The 17177-nt window shown below is 57.3% G+C and overlaps 1 protein-coding gene across 1 annotated transcript in view; it reads left to right on the top strand.

The window, feature by feature from the left end:
- The window catches only part of PCGF3 (polycomb group ring finger 3), a 59860-nt gene continuing 42683 nt past the window's right edge, over positions 1-17177 (top strand). Inside the window, exon 1 of the mRNA XM_030801471.1 lies at positions 1-169. The gene's annotated coding sequence lies outside the window, so the exon portion shown is untranslated. The remainder of the gene's footprint in view (positions 170-17177) is intronic.

Below are 17177 nucleotides of genomic sequence, written 5' to 3'. Positions count from 1 at the left end.
CCCCGACGCGGAGCTCGGCTCGGCTCGGGCATTTCCGCCTCTTTGTTTTAAACTCCGGACGGGCTTTTTTCTCCTCCTCTTGGGGGGGACCCAGAGGGAGCGGCGCCCCCTCCCCCCTCCGGCGCGGACCCCGCGTGCGCCTTGCTCGCCCGCAGCCCCGAGACCGCAGGTCAGTGAGTCCGTCCCGCCTGGCCTGGGCCCTTAGCGCCCGCTCCTCAGGCTGCGGCCTCGGCCGGTGTCCGGCCCGGGAGGCTCCGAACCCCGGGCCCGCGCTCCGTCGTCCCCGTCGGCCTGGCCGGGGAAGCCCTTGGCAGGCCCGGGGGAGGGCAGGAGCCCGGGAGGGCCGGCACCCCAGCCCAGGCAGGACCCCGGGAGGGCCGAGACCCCAGCCCGGGCAGGACCCCGGGAGGGCCAAGACCCCAACCCGGGCAGGACCCCGGGAGGGCTGGGTCCTCAGACCAGGCAGGACCTGAAGAGAGTTGGGCTCTGGGAATGCACAGGACCCCCAGAGTGCCAGGACACCATGACACGTCATCCAGGAGGGTCTGACCCTGGGACAGGTCACCGAGAAAGGCTGGGACCCCAAGATGGGTCACCAAGGATGGTCGGACCTGGCCACCTGGCAGGGCCCAGGGAGGGCTAGGACCCTGGGAAGAATCACGGAGGAGGGCCAGACCTAGGGACCAGGCAGAACCCAAAGAATGCCAGGACCCCAGAATAGGTCCACCAGGAAGGTCCTGCCTTAAAGTGGGTCACAGACGAGGGCCAGGACCCCATGACCGTAACTCAGGAGGACCTGACCCTGGAGCAGTGCTGTGAGTCCTGTGAGCACTGCTGGGACCCTGAGACCACCCCATCTCCCCCGGGACCCTGAGACCGCCCCGTCTCCCCCGGGACCCTGAGACAGCCCTGTTTTCACCCGGGGGCTGGGACCCTGAGACAGCCCTGTCCTCCCTGGGGGCTGGGACCCTGAGACAGCCCTGTCTTCCCCTGGGGGCTGGGACCCTGAGACAGCCCTGTCCTGCCCTGGGGGCTGGGACCCTGAGACAGCCCTGTCTTCCCCTGGGGGCTGGGACCCTGAGACAGCCCTGTTTTCCCCTGGGGGCTGGGACCCTGAGACAGCCCTGTTTTCACCCGGGGGCTGGGACCCTGAGACAGCCCTGTCTTCCCCCTGGGGCTGGGACCCTGAGACAGCCCTGTTTTCACCCGGGGGCTGGGACCCTGAGACAGCCCTGTTTTCACCTGGGGGCTGGGACCCTGAGACAGCCCTGTCCTGCCCTGGGGGCTGGGGGCTGGGACGCTGAGACAGCCCTGTTTCAGGGGCTGGGACGCTGAGACAGCCCTGTTTTCACCCGGGGGCTGGGACCCTGAGACAGCCCTGTCTTCCCCTGGGGGCTGGGACCCTGAGACTGGACAGTGAGAAGGGCTTGTGACATGGACAGGCTCCTAGATGACCAGGACCTCAGATGGGGTCACTTAGGGTCGGGACACTGGTGTGGACATGGAAGAAGGCTAGGCTCTCAAAGAGGACCTGATGAGAGCTGGAACTTCCAGACAGGTCCTCAGAGGGCTGGGACTCCTGAACAAGTCACTAGGGGCATGTAGGCCCCAAGACTAGACTGTAAGGTGTACTGGGACCCTCAGGGGGGAATCCAGCAGTGTCCTGAATCTGCCCAGCCCACTCAGCTGGTCACACCTGCTGTGAAGGCCAGGCATCTGGCATCCTGGTACCCAAGGCCCTTTCCGTGAGACCCTGGGCCAGCCCCACAGCCCCTGCACACGAACCGCTTAGGTGGTACCTGGGGTAGGTATGAGGCAGGAGCCTCAGGGTTCCAGGAACTCCCAGCCCACAGACTCCACACCTCAGGCTGGCACTGTGCCCTCCCCTCTCAGCCCCTCATCCAGGGCTGCTGTCCTGTCCTTGCCTTGGCCATGGTCTGTGTCCAGCATCTTCAACCCCTCCTACCCCCTCCCCATCTTCAAGGTCACGTGAGTGCCCCGCTTCCTCAGTGTAGAGGCGTTTACTGTGTCCGGGAGACTTGGAGGAGGGGTGGGGTCTGAGCTGGGATGTGGACTCCTGGGCATATTTTGGGGACAGTTGGTCCAAGTCAGGAAAGTTGCAGCAGGCAAGGCTGTTTCGCACTCCCTCTCCAGTAAGGGAAGGAATTAAAGGATCCTGGTGGTGGTTGGGGTGGGGGCGGGGGTTGGTTTATTTCTCTGAAACCTTTGAATCAGCCTTTCATCGAAAACTTGTGGGTGTTTTCCTTTAATTTGGAAGTGGTAATGAAAAAGTGGGGTACATGAGGTATTCAGAAGCGAGCGGTCTATGCTGTCCTTTGACTAGGGAAGGGTTGTCTAGTGAGATCTTTTCAGCGGGTGGTCATCCCAGGAACCCCGCTCCCAGAGGGTGCCGTGTGGCCACTCGGTGTGCTGCACATTTCCCAAAAGAGTGAATGATGCGGCCGGGCACAGTGGCTCACGCCTGTAATCCCAGCACTTTGGGAGGCAGAGGCGGGCGGATCACGAGGTCAGGAGATCAAGACCATCCTGGCTAACACAGTGAAACCCCATCTCTACTAAAAATACAAAAAATTAGCCGGGAGTGGTGGCAGGCGCCTGTAGTCCCAGCTACTCGGGAGGCTGAGGCAGGAGAATTATGTGAATCCGGGAGGCGGAGCTTGCAGTGAGCCGAGATCGTGCCACTGCACTCCAGCCTGGGCGACAGAGCCAGACTCCATCTCAAAAAAAAAAGGGTGAATGATGCATGAACAAATGAATGAAAGGCAAGAGTGAATGATGCATGAACAAATGAATGAAAGGCAAGAGTGAATGATCCATGAACAAATGAATGAAAGGCAAGAGTGAATGATCCATGAACAAATGAATGAAAGGCAAGAGTGAATGATGCATGAACAAATGAATGAAAGGCAAGAGTGAATGATCCATGAACAGATGGATGAAAGGCAAGAGTGAATGATCCATGAACAGATGAATGAAAGGCAAGAGTGAATGATCCATGAACAGATGGATGAAAGGCAAGAGTGAATGATCCATGAACAAATGAATGAAAGGCAGGGTCGCTCTTCAGAGACATCCCCTCGGATTAGGCGTGCGGGCTTGCCTGGAAGTTGGGCAGTACAATGAGGTGTAACCCTGAAACTGAGCTATCTAGACTCCCAAGAGAGACACTGAATTCGATGGTTCGGGATTTCATCTTTGCCACAGCTTCACTTCTTGGTTACTTAGGAGAAAACCGTGTTAGGTTTTCAGCTTAACTCAGTGTCAGCCACATTGTGTCCCCACATGGTCAGCCTGGACCTAGAAGCTTTTACTCGCCCAGTGTAACCGCCAGGGACCTTTTTACTCAACACTTCCTTCTGATTTGCTCTTTTGACATATCCTTTACTGTTTTTTAAACTTCATTTACTTTGTGAAGTTGTGGAAGAGGCTTGGGAAGCTGAGTGTTCAGGTTTGTTTGGCTCTGTGCTGTCTGGTTCCCAGGTTTTTAGAGGTGTGGCCGTGCTGAGTGGTTGTATTATTTATATATTGCTGTGTGGCAGAGTACCCCAGAACCCCTGCCTTAAACCAGCAGTCCGATAGTATCTTACTATTTCTGTGGGTCGGGAGTCCAGGTGGGCTCTGGCTCAGGGACCTCCCATCTGGGGTTGTGTCTCCTCTGAAGGCTGAACTGGGGAGGGTCTGCATCCAGGCTGCGTCACGTGACTGTGGGCTGGAGACCTCAGTTCCTTTCTCTATAGGGCAGCTCCGAGGGAGCCCAAGCCAAGCCAGAGAGGGACAGGAAGGACGTCCCAGTCTTTGTGGAGTGACATTCTACCACTTTTGCCAAGAGTCGTTCGGCCCCTACACACTTGAGGGGAGGGGACTCCAAAAATGGTGAGCATACGATGGGCAGGTGGGGTCACTGGAACACCTTAAAGCCTGCCCAGTGCAGTAGTGCTGTGAGCCTGGCACCTGTCAGGGCACTGGAGAGAATCCTGTAAGTAAATCAGCGATTGCATGTGGAGTGACGTGTTAAGATGAGGATGTGACCATTCAGCTGTCTCTAATTGGTGTGGGTTTCTCCGATGTCACCATCATGATTGAGATATTTGTGATATGTAAAAGAAGATAAATTACAGATAGAACAGATTCTTAGGAATTAACTTGCAATTTGGCATACCAGTAGGAAGCCATAAGACCCCCACAAATTAAATTACAAGGTGTGTGTCACTGATGTCAAATCCTTTCTGACAGCTTCAAGTGCAAGGATTTTTGCTGTTCTCAGAATCCCCTCATTTTTTTCCTGCCAGTGATTTTGCTCCAGAAATTATCAACCGACTTCTGTTAAGTTTTCCTAAACCATTTTAAATATATGGGGGAAATGTTTTTACCGGTTACGGTAGACCTTGCGCACGCAGTTATTTGTGACTTCATAAAAATGCTGTAGGAGACGTGAGACCCTGACCATGTTGGACATTTGACCTGTGTGAGGACTTAGCTCCAGGGTCCAGGCACTTCTGCGAGCCAGAGTCTCTGCTCCCAGCCCACACCCTCCGCTCCACAGGGAGCTGGACCCCATGCCTCCCTCCGGTTCTGGGCTGGAGCTAGGGCCGGGAAGGGGACCTGTCCTGGACTCTGGAGACCTCAGCCGCCCCTCCCACCACCCCGCTGTTTAGACCACAGCCACTCTGTGGCAAAATCGAGGAGCTGCAGGGTGCGGCAGGGGCCCATTGCCATGGGCTAGAATTGTTTACTTGGGTTTTTTGATTTGGATTATAAAGTGAGTCTTGTTTTGGTGTATGCTGTTACTCTTTATTAAATGGCAGGATTTATTTTGTTTGCAGCCTTATTTTTGGTTAATGGTTAGAATTTGAAAATGTAATTTTTCTACAGAATTAGGCAGGCGTGTGTAATTTTTCTACAAAAAATAGCCAGGCATGGTGGTGGGCACCTGTAATCCCAGCTACTCGGGAGGCTAAGGCAGGAGAATCGCTTGAACCCGGGAGGCGGAGCTTGCAGTGATCTAAGATCGCACCACTGCACTCCAGACTGGGCGACAGAGTGAGACTCTGTCTCGAAAAAAATAAAAAGTAAAAAAAAAAAGAAAATGTAATTTTTCTTTTACCATTGAAATATAGTGAGGTTTAGGGACAGTTTCCTATTGTTTATCTATTTTTTATTATGATATTTGCTGTTAATATTGCAAAAATATGGTACAAATCATTGTGCTTCAAACATTGAAATTATTTTTAATTTCATACATTGATAGTTTATCATGGAATTTTAAAAATGTGAGGCCTTAAGAAAAACAAAACTATCTTTCCAGATCTGCCATGTTTCTCCCCCAACAGAACTGAATTACGCAAATGCCAAAATGACAAAGAACAATAGTGAATGTTGCCGAGGTGCATTTTTGTAGAATTATCCACTAAGTTAAAACTCCGATTGATAGGAACTAATACTCTCTAGAAAACAGTCCTGCAACCTGTTGTTATATTGACTTGCTTTTTTTAAGATAAACTCTAATATTTTTGTTTGTTTGTTTTGAGATGGAGTTTAGCTCTTGCAGCCCAGACTGGAGTGCAGTGGCGCAATCTCGGCTCACTGCAACCTCCGCCTCCTGATTCAAGCGATGCTCCTGCCTCAGCTCCCTAAGTAGCTGGGATTACAGGCGCCCACCACCACGCCCAGCTAAGTTTTTGTATTTTTAGTAGAGATGGGGTTTTGCCGTGTTGGCCGGGCTGGTCTCAAACTTCTGACCTCATGATCCGCCCGCCTCAGCCTCCCAAAGTGCTGGGATTACAGGCGTGAGCCACGGCGCCCGGCCAATAAACGCTAATATTTAGATACATTTAGAGAGTGGATTTGTTGGCTTGGTTTTTTTTTTTTTTTTTTCCGAATTCATTGATATTTGCTGGGCTTTGCTACATTAATAGCAAATTCCAGGTGTTTAATAAGAAATAGATGCAAAGAGAGGAAATCTGTCTGCAGATCTCCTTGAAACTCCCTCTAATCCATGGGTCCTGTTGGCCTCGTGGGTCTTATGGGGGCTGTGGGCCTCGTGGGGGCTGTACGGCCTTGTTGGGGGCCTGTGGGCCTTGTGGGGGGCTGCGGGCCTCATGGGGGCTGTGTGGCTCAGGGGGCTGTGGCCTCGTGGGGCTGTGGGCCTCATAGGGGCTATACGGCCTTGTTGGGGGCCTGTGGGCCTCATGGGGGCTGTGGCCTGGTGGGGGCTGTGGCCTTGTGGGTCCTGTGTGGCCTGGGGGGCTGTGGCCTTGTGGGTCCTGTGTGGCCTGGTGGGGGCTGTGGCCTCGTGGGTCCTGTGTGCCTCATGGGCTCTGTGTGGCCTGGTGGGGGCTGTGGCCTGGTGGGTCCTGTGTGGCCTGGTGGGGGCTGTGGCCTCGTGGGTCCTATGTGGCCTCCTGGGGCCTGTGGCCTTGTGGATCCTATGTGCCTTGTGGGTCCTGTGTGGCCTGGTAGGGCCGTAGCCTTGTGGGTCCTGTGTGGCCTGGTGGGGGCTGTGGCCTCATGGATCCTATGTGGCCTCGTGGGAGGCTATGACTTTGTGGCTGCGTCTCCTGTCTGGGTCTTGTGAGCTGTTAGATTTCCAGGTTCTTGATCAGGGTGTGGCCCGTATTAGATGCTCAATAAACAGTAACCGGAAGCTGATGCTCACAGATGCTGTGTGGAGCTGTTCTGAGACGGCATGAGTATGAACTTGTTGGATTCCTGATGCTGCCCTGGAATCAGACCATAAAAGCTGTGCTTATTTCGCAGTGTGAGCCCGGCACGGCAGAGGGCGCACAGGGCAGTCACCATTGGAATGTGGGGGCCACGAGGGCTCACCTTAAAATTTTTTAAATGTTAAGTGATTTTAATTTACTTTTTTACCCAAATTTTTGTTAAGAAAAAAAGTCACAATACAGAAAAATGGAGAAAATTATACAGTGAGCACTTGCTGTGGTCCGAACGTCTGTGTCCCCCAGAATCCATGGGGTACCCTAACCCCCAAGGTGGTGGTGTCAGGCGTGGGGCCCTCGGGAGGCTCTGCCCTGATGACTGGGACCAGCGCCCTTTCTGTCGTCGAAGACACGAGGGAAGGCACTGCCTGTGAGGACTCTGACCCCACCAGCCCCCAAATTGGCCAGCGCCTTGATTCTGGACTCGCAGCCTGCAGAACTGAGAAGTGCGTTCTGTGGTTTGTCAGCTGCTCGGTATAGGGTGCTTCGGTCGCAGCCGCCTGAACAGACCAGGACAGCACCCTCTACCGCCCAGACCCACTTGTGGCCATTCGGCCGCGTTTGCTTCCTCTCCTTCTCTCAGTACGTCCTGGACTCACCTGTGAGCGGCTCCGGACAGGAGCCTTGCTGGGAAGGTGAGCCCCACCTGAGAGCAATAACTAGGGGAGGACCCCACACAGCTGCAGCCCCACTGTGAACCTAGGACGGTGGCGCCTACCTCACGGGGTTGCCTGATTTTCAGGCCGCCTTACCTCTTCCCAGCTGTCTTGAGAATGTCTCCATGTTTTCCTGAACCAGAGTCAGCCAGGGCCTGGCCTTGTCCTGGAGGTCCTGGCCCTTCTGACCATGCCAGGTGAGACCCCCGGGCGCTGGAGTTCCTGTCTCCCTGTCCTCGGACCAGGCTCTCGTCCTTCCCACCCCACTGCCTTCTGCCAGGCCAGCGGAGACATGGCCCCTGACGTCCTTTTCAGTCTCAGCTGGAGAAAGCTGCTCTGGAGGGACGCTTCTCACTAGGTCACGCACACCTGGGCACTCCCGATTTTCAGGTAGCTTATTTGGGACCTTAATTACAGCTTCAAAAGTCCCTTTTCAGCAGTCCGTGGGTCAGTATGTGAGTAACAGAACTGGGCGTCGGTGCTGGGACCCTGTAGGCACTGAGGGTGAGAACTGGGCGTCGGTGCTGGGACCCTGTAGGCACTGAGGGTGAGAACTGGGCGTCGGTGCTGGGACCCTGTAGGCACTGAGGGTGAGAACTGGGCGTCAGTGCTGCAACCCGTGGACACTGAATGTGAGAATTGGACGTTGGTGCTGGGACCCTGTAGACACTGAGGGTGAGAACTGGGCGTCGGTGCTGCGACCCGTGGACACTGAATGTGAGAATTGGACGTCGGTGCTGGGACCCTGTAGACACTGAGGGTGAGAACTGGGCCTCGGTGCTGGGACCCTGTAGACACTGAGGGTGAGAACTGGGCGTCGGTGCTGGGACCCTGTAGACACTGAGGGTGAGAACTGGGCGTCGGTGCTGGGACCCTGTGGACACTGAATGTGAGAATTGGACGTCGGTGCTGGGACGCTGTAGACACTGAGGGTGAGAACTGGGCGTCGGTGCTGGGACCCTGTAGACACTGAGGGTGAGAACTGGGCGTCGGTGCTGGGACCCTGTGGACACTGAGGGTGAGAACTGGGCATCGGTGCTGGGACCCTGTGGACACTGAATGTGAGAATTGGACGTCGGTGCTGGGACACTGTAGACATCGTTAGTTGCGTTCTGACCTTGCCTCTTCTTTCCCGGTGGTGTCGGGCTTTACCGTCTCCAGCTGTACCTCCTTGAGAGTCAGCTCACAGCCCCCACCCCCCTTGGCCTCTGTTCGTGTTCTCCTGTCTGAGGGCCTCGTTCTCCAGCCACCTCCTGGTGGTCCTTTGGGCCCCTGTTGTCGCCTCTGTCTCTGGCCCTCTCGCCTCTGTCTGGGGTTGCCTGCTGTCTTCGCAGCCTCACCCTCCTCGGCTGGGTCTCCCCGCACCGTCCGTCCCTCTTCTTCCTTGCCGTTTCTTCCTTGCCGTAGGTGTATTTTTCCTGAGTCATAACACCCTGGCCACTGTTGTGCTAGTCCCAGCTCAAGCCTGATTGCAGTGGGCAGTGGCCGAGCTGGACTGGTACCAGCGCCGCCAACACCGCCTGGTGCAGAAAGGTGTTCGGCAGGCATTTTCTGAGTGAACATTGGAACGCAGCCTTCCTGAGACCTCTGGAAACGCCTTCGCTTCTTTTCATCCTGAGTGGTCGAGTGGCTGGGCAGGGAATTCTGTGTGGAAGGTCATTTTCTTCAGAGCTCTGGAAGGATGGTGTCTTTGACGTGTAGAATTCAGTGTTGCCGTTGCGAAGCCGGACACTGAACCCCAGTCCTTTGTGGGGCTTCTGCCCTGGGGAGCTGCGGGCCCTCTGTGCCCTGAGGCCCGGTAGTCAGGGGTGGCTGTGTGCGGTGCTCTGTGGCCCTTCATTCCGGCGGGCCATGCTCGTGAGGGATTGTTTCAGCCTCTGAGGTGAAGACGGCCTGCCGCAGGCCTGGAGACTGATGGAGAATGATACAAGGCCTGTGTGCTGGTTACCCCGCTGAGGAAATAAAATTAAAGTATCATTCAAAGCTCCTTCTCTCACTTTTCTCTCTTCTTTCTACAAAACCTATTAATGGGATGTTGGAACTTTTCTCTCCCATGTCCTGTCTTTTTCTATTTTTTGGGAAGATTTTCTCAACTTCATCATCTAGTCCTTCTCCTGAATTTTAATATCGCCAGGCATAAGGCTGACATAGGGAGATGGGCAGGGAACAAAATAAGTCAGTAAATTGCAAGCTTAGAGCCCTGCTGTGCGTGCACACGTGGGCACATGTGCATGTTGCGCCTGTGTGTGCGTGTGCACGTGTGTGCATGCGTGGGTGTGTGTGCACGTGTGTGCATGCGTGGGTGTGTGTGCACGTGTGTGCATGTGTGGGTGCGTGTGCATGTGTGGGTGCGTGTGCATGCGTGGGTGTGTGTGCATGCGTGGGTGTGTGTGCACGTGTGTGCATGCGTGGGTGCGTGTGCACGTGTGTGCATGCGTGGGTGCGTGTGCACGTGTGTGCATGTGTGGGTGCGTGTGCACGTGTGTGCATGTGTGGGTGCGTGTGCACGTGTGTGCATGCGGGTGCGTGTGCATGCATGGGTGTGTGTGCACGTGTGTGCATGTGTGGGTGTGTGTGCACGTGTGTGCATGTGTGGGTGCGTGTGCATGCATGTATGGGGGTGTGCACGTGTGTGCATGTGTGGGTGTGCGTGCATGCATGGGTGTGTGTGCACGTGTGTGCATGTGTGGGTGCGTGTGCATGCATGGGTGTGTGTGCACGTGTGTGCGTGCGTGGGTGCGTGTGCACGTGTGTGCATGTGTGGGTGCGTGTGCATGCATGGGTGTGTGTGCACATGTGTGCATGCGTGGGTGTGTGTGCACGTGTGTGCATGTGTGGGTGCGTGTGCATGCATGTATGGGGGTGTGCACGTGTGTGCATGTGTGGGTGTGCGTGCATGCATGGGTGTGTGTGCACGTGTGTGCATGTGTGGGTGCGTGTGCATGCATGTATGGGGGTGTGCACGTGTGTGCATGTGTGGGTGTGTGCATGTATGGGGGTGTGCACGTGTGTGCATGTGTGGGTGCGTGTGGGTGTGTGCACGTGTGTGCATGTGTGGGTGCGTGTGCATGCGTGGGTGTGTGTGCATGCATGTATGGGGGTGTGCACGTGTGTGCATGTGTGGGTGCGTGTGCATGCGTGGGTGTGTGTGCACGTGTGTGCATGCGTGGGTGTGTGTGCATGCATGTATGGGGTGTGCACGTGTGTGCATGTGTGGGTGTGTGTGCACGTGTGTGCATGTGTGGGTGCGTGTGCATGCATGTATGGGGTGTGCACGTGTGTGCATGTGTGGGTGCGTGTGCATGCGTGGGTGTGTGTGCACGTGTGTGCATGCGTGGGTGTGCGTGCATGATGGGTGTGGTGCACGTGTGTGCATGCGTGGGTGCGTGTGCACGTGTGTGCATGTGTGGGTGCGTGTGCATGCATGTATGGGGGTGTGCACGTGTGTGCATGTGTGGGTGTGCGTGCATGCATGGGTGTGTGTGCACGTGTGTGCATGTGTGGGTGTGCGTGTATGTGTGGGTGCGTGTGCACGTGTGTGCATGTGTGGGTGTGCGTGCATGCGTGGGTGTGTGTGCACGTGTGTGCATGTGTGGGTGCGTGTGCATGCGTGGGTGTGTGTGCACGTGTGTGCATGTGTGGGTGCGTGTGCATGCATGTATGGGGGTGTGCACGTGTGTGCATGTGTGGGTGCGTGTGCATGCATGTATGGGGGTGTGCATGTGTGTGCTGTGTGTGCTTGGGCTTGCACATGTGTGCTTTTTTTTTCCCCACAGTTTTGCTTTGTCACTCAGGCTGGAGTGCAGTGGCGCAGTCTCGGCTCATTGCAACCTCCACCTCCTGGGTTCAAGTGATTCTCCCGTCTCAGCGTCCTGAGTAGCTGGGACTGCAGGTGCCTGCCACCACACCCAGCTAATTTTTGTATTTTTAGTAGTGACAGGGTTTCACTGTATTGGCCAAGCTGCTCTCGAGCTCCTGACCTCGGGATCTGCCCGCCTTGGCCTTCCAAAGTGCTGGGATTACAGGTGTGAGCCACTGCGCCCGGCTGTGTGTGCTTACTTTCACACAAGGTGGTCTCTGCAGCATCACTGAGATGACATTGAGAAGAGGCTTGATAAGGTGCAGGAGGGCGTGTTCTGGACACAGGGCGCCCTGAGCGGGAGGGCCGAGAACGTCCTGCGGTGAGTGAGGAGTCCACACGGCGGGGCAGAGGGAGGTGTGAGCTGATGGCCCGGCCAGGGCCTGACCTTGATGGCCCTGAGGAGCCTCTGCATCCACTCCGGCTTGTATGTTCGGGGACCCTGTGGGTGCTGCATTGAGGTCAGTGGGGCCTGGTATGGCAGAGGTGAGGGTGCTGTGTGGGTGCCGGGTGTCCTTCAAGGCACAGCAGATTGGTTTCTAGGGGGGCCCAGTGTGAGGGAGGCACGGGTGGCTCAGAGGTGTCTGGGGCTCCCTGGGGTGCAAGGCTGTCAGAGGAGGTCAGGGCAGGAAAGTCCCAATGGACATGGCCAGCCACCCACCAACGTGCAGCCGTCAGACGTCTGGATGGGAGTTCAAGGCAGCGTTGGGCTAGAGGTGCCTGGAGTGGAAACGTGGAGTCGGGGGGTCTGTGGGGTAGCCCTGGGGGCGGCGCTGGGGGCCGGACTGCTGAAGCGCCCCCGAGCTCCCCGGGTGTAACCTGCCTGGGCCTCCTGGACGGCTGCAGGCCTGCGGGGCCTGGGTTGAGGGGGATGTCACTGAGTTACACTCTGAGGCTGGTAGTGACTTTCATCTGGGGTCCCACCTTAGTGAATGTACCTCAGGTATGAACTCAAATATTTGTATAAACACTTAATTTAAAAAATGAGAGCTGGTGTGCGCCTGTAATCCCAGCTACTGAGAAATGTCAGCCCAGCAGTGAGGCCTGTCCGGTCTCAGCCCCGTCCGTGTGAGCGCTGTGCTCTGTGTGTGACCCCCACAGCGCCGCGGTCCACGGAGTTGGTGTCGGCTGCCTCTGGCTGGGAGTTGGGGGCCCAGCTGCTCTAATGCAGGCAACACCCTGAGCAGGGCTAGGAGTCAAGGACCAGGCTGGGGGCTCGATGTCACAGGCGTGGGCAGGAGCCCATGGCCCTCTGAGAGCTTTGTGGCCACGGTAGGGGCTGGGCCATGGGGGAAGCGACTTTACTGCCTGGGGTCAGTTCCTGGCTGGCCAGAGATGGAGCAGGGATGCTTACTGTCTTTCGAGTCACAGACCCTTTTGAGAATTAAATTCAAACAGCTGTCATGTTGTATCATTGTTTTTCATTTTCTTTTTTTCTCTTTTTTCTTTTTTTATTTGAGATAAAGTCTTGCGCTGTCACCCAGGCTGGAGTGCAATGGCATGATCTCGGCTCAATGCAACCTCTGCTATACAGGTTCAAGCAATTCTCCTGCCTCAGCCTCCTGAGTAGCTGGGACTACAGGCACGTGCCACCATGCCCGGCTATTTTTTGTATTTTTAGTAGAGATGGGGTTTCACCATGTTGGTCAGGATGGTCTCGAACTCCTGACCTTGTGATCTGCCTGCCTCGGCCTCCCAAAGTGCTGGGTTACAGGTGTGAGCCACCTCGCCCGGCTGTTTTTCATTTTCTTAAAAAAACTTCTAGGGTGACATAGCTGTGCAGAGAACCATGTAAAGTTCCCTTTTCCTCCTAATCTGGCTCGTCTGTAGCAGGAAGGAGCAGAGAGTGCTTGGTGTGGTTCTGTGTGTCCGCACGAGGTTGATGAGAATCCTCGGTGCCTGGACTGTCTTCTCGCCAGGCACAGCTCAGGGACATGGTGCGCCGGAGAGTGGTTTGTGTCTGTTCCTCCCTGGCTGCTGTGAGCCGCCTCCCCAGGTCCTGTGTCCTCTGCATGGGTTGGCGAGGGAGCTGTGTGTGTCTGTGGTGCAGCTGCAATGCGGGGTCCCGTCAGGGAACAGGAGCAAGGCGTTTACGCCATAGGGAGGTGGAGAAGGGACGGTGTGTGAGTTTGGCAGGTGCTGAGGGCTGCAGCGGAGCTGGAGGGGCAGGACGGTGCAGGGCGGTGCAGGCAGGGCGTTTGGGGTCAGGCCAGTCGTGGAAAGGCCACAAGTGAACCAGGTGCGGAGACACGGAGCTGGAGGCATCCAGTGGCCTGGCTGGGCCTTGTCTGTGTGCTGTCGCTGCTGCAGTGATGCCAAGGGCATGAAGGGACCCCAGCCCAGCTCCTCCCTTGGCAGTCGGAGCGTCGGGGCCGCATCACACAGGGAGGGACAATCCGGACGATGGGAACGAGAGTCCATCCGGGATTGTAGCTGTGGTGCAGTTCACAGTGTTGTGAACAGCTAGTGTTGGGTTGGGGGCATCTGTGGGGCCAGTTTCAGCAGTTTGGTCATTTTTGTGTGAAAATAAATGAAAACAGGTTTTGCAGAGCCCATCGGCGAAGGCAGGGGTGCCTCTGGCATCAACTGGATGGCCTTTCCCTCCTGAGTGATAGCCCTGGACGTGCTGTCCCCTCATGAGGATGCCGATGTGGCCCTGCTGCCAGAGTGTGCCGTGCTTGAGGGGGCCAGGCCGCACACAGAACCCACGTGTCACTGAGGAGGGTGACTGTGGGAGGAGCGCCCGCGCGCCGCTGGGGAGGGTGACTGCGGGAGGACAGAGTGCCACAAGGAAGGGCAGCAGAGTGGTTTCAGCTCCGGGAGGTGGGGCTGCCCGTCCAGAGAGGTGCAGGGTCTCTTGTCAGCTGGACAGGAGCTGGCCCATCCGTGAGTGGGTAGGGCCTCCTGCCAGGGAGCCTTGTGCATGGCTGGGAGGAAGGCAAGGCTGACGTGGACACAGCCCCAACATGAACAGGACCCCACGTGGACGGTCAATGACGTGCATGCGGACCCGGCGTGGATGGTCAATGACGTGCGTGTGGACCTGGCGTGGATGGTCAATGACGTGCGTGTGGACCTGGCGTGGACGGGCGCTGATGTGAGTGTGGACCCGGCGTGGATGGTCAATGACGTGCGTGTGGACCCGGCGTGGATGGTCAATGACGTGCGTGTGGACCTGGCGTGGACGGGCGCTGATGTGAGTGTGGACCCGGCGTGGATGGTCAATGACGTGCGTGTGGACCCGGCGTGGACGGGCGCTGATGTGAGTGTGGACCCGGCATGGACGCAGCCCCGACGTGAATGGATGTGGTTCCAATGTGACTGCACTGGCATGGGAAGCAGAGGGTGAGAGGCCCGGCTCTGCTGTCAGGAGGACATGTCAGATTTCTGTCTCTAAGATACTGCTCAGACTTGTCTGGAGGGTGAATTAGTGGGAGGGTGGCTTGGAGAAGGCTGTCCTGGGTGGGTTTCACCACTTGGATGGGAGCTCTGGCATGGTCCAGGGAGTGGCCGAGGACAGCAAGGAGGAGAGGATGACCCCATGGGCAGCAGGAGCTCAAACGGGAGGCGTGGAGCAGACGGGACTCCACGTGGCGCCATCCCTTCCACACGGGGCTGGGCACCCGCGAGGCTGAGGACACTGGGGAGGGAACACTGCCTGTCGGGCGGTGGTGACGATTTCATGGGTGTTTGTGAAACCAGCCTCACTGCCCCATTACAACAGTGCGGGCCCTGATTCTCAGGGTTCCCCAGTGAGGCTGTTCCATGCCGGCACAGGACAAGCCTGCAGCTCTGTGCCTGTGAATCTCAGGAGCTGTTTTCTGGAAAGTTCCATAACTCAGCAAAACTGACTCACAAACAACAGAAACTTCAAGGCTGTCCTAAGATGTGGGTGGCAGAAGAAAATGTGCCCCAGTCATGGGCTTGTGATGCCGGCTCTTCCTCCTGGCAGAGCCCTCCAGAGGAAGGCTGGGCTGGGCAGTCAGCCAGACGGGGCAGGGGGCTAAGGCGTCCAGGCTGCAGAGGGCGCCAGGGTGGAGAGCGGAGGAGAGAGGGAGTCGGTGCCCTAGGAGGCTGTGGGCCAGGCGGGGCGAGGGCAGAGTGCACTCACTGGGAGTCAGCCTGCCCCCCAGGACTCCCCTCACAGGACAGAGAAGCTCCCAGTGAGTGGGGCTGCTGAACGCAGGCCCCAGGGCCTGTAGGACCCTTAGGGAGATGGGTGGCTCTGCGTGTGGGCGTGGAGAGAGGCCCGCGGGAGACTGGTGGACGTGTGTTGCTGCGTGTGGGTGTGGGGAGAGGCCTGTGGGAGGTGGGTGGGTTGGGTGGCTCTGCGTGTGGACGTGGAGAGGCCCATGGCAGCTCCTTCGTTGCAGAAACTGCATCAGAGCACATCGCGTAGTGCAGGACGCACGGGGCGTGGGACGGCATCTGTGTGACAGCAGCATCTATGCGTATGCCGTGTTATCTAAGGACACACCCACAGACGCGGACACGTCCTTAGGCGGAGAACGGCCGCTGCCTCTGAGTGTTCAGGATGATAACATTTTTCCTTAATATCATCCTTCGCTTTGCACATCATAACTGAATACGTGTGTATGTGACTTTTACTGCAAAACAAAAAAGCAAAAGCCACTGTGTTACCCAGACGGCTGTGTGCTGCAGGCGCGACTCGGAACAGCAACTCCTCCCAGCGTCCGGCAGCTAAATGACAGGAGCCGGAGGCCGCCCCAGGCAGCCGCCTGGCTGGCGTGCGGGGTGTTTTGGGGGTGGCTGAGCTGGGTGGAGAGGAAGGCATATGCCACACTGAGGCATCAGAGACATTCTGAGGCATTCACGTCGGGGCTGCGTCTGTGCCGGGTCCACACTCACGTCATCGCCATCCACGCCGGGTCCACACTCAGTCATCGCCGCCCGCGCCGGGTCCACACCCAGTCATCGCCGCCCGCACCAGGTCCACACTCACGTCATCGCCGTCCACGCCGAGTCCACACTCACGTCATTGCTGTCCATGCTGGGATGTGTCTGAAAAGTGTGGTGAGAGCTATGTTCCCTGTGCATTTCTGAAGGCTCCTAGCCCTGCAGTTGCCGGGAGCCACGGAGCCACGTGACCTTGAGGTCCACCAGGGAGAGGAGGGTGCATTTCGGAGGCTAGAAGTGGCACCTGGAGGGGCTGGCCTTGGGTGTGATCACTGAGAGGAGGGAGGTGGAAAAAGATCTGGAAGATGCCCTCGGGAAGCAGAAGAAGGTGGGTGACCAGAGTGGGGTGCCCAGAGGGGTAGCCCAGGCAGACCAGAGGAGGGGGTGGGCTTCGCACCCCCCGGAAGGAGAGATGGGGCTCTGTGGAAGTGAGAGCTGTGTGGACATGGAGCTTGTGAGTCTGACCGGGAAAGACAGAGGGTTCCAGACGGTGCAGGGGCCCCTTCAGTCTGGTTGTGTGGGGCAGGGTCCTCAGCCCCAAGTGAGGGGGCCTTGTAGGGCAGATTCCTAGAAGACCCTCAGGACGCAGGAGCGGAGGCTGCTGGCTAGATGGGGATGGAGCTGAGACCTGAGCGGGCAGCCCAGGCCTGAAGGACAGCACAGGGGCCTGTGTGAGGCCAGGAGGGGCTGGAGTGCGATGCCCCCTGTGATCCAAGTCTGGTCTGTGACGCGTCAGGCCCCACGGCACCCCAGACTGGATGGCTCCCCAGAAGGCCTGTGGTCTCCATGGGGAGCCGGGGACAGGGCAGAGTGGAGTCAGCAGAGGGAGGAGGGGACAGGGCAGAGTGGAGTCAGCAGAGGGAGGAGGCGCGTGGGGCGTCCAGGGATCCAGGGGTCTCTGGGCCACGCTCCCCTCCCCAGCAGCTGTGAGGACGGTGGGGGCTGCTGTCTGCCCAGGACTGCAAGCGTCAGGCACAGCAGCTGCTGTTAACAGTCAAGGAATGT

This window comes from Nomascus leucogenys, chromosome 20, assembly GCF_006542625.1.
Source record: "Nomascus leucogenys isolate Asia chromosome 20, Asia_NLE_v1, whole genome shotgun sequence".
Taxonomy (NCBI): Eukaryota; Metazoa; Chordata; class Mammalia; order Primates; family Hylobatidae; genus Nomascus; species Nomascus leucogenys.
The sequence above is the reverse complement of the archived record's forward strand: the minus strand, read 5'-3'. Positions and strand labels throughout refer to the sequence as shown.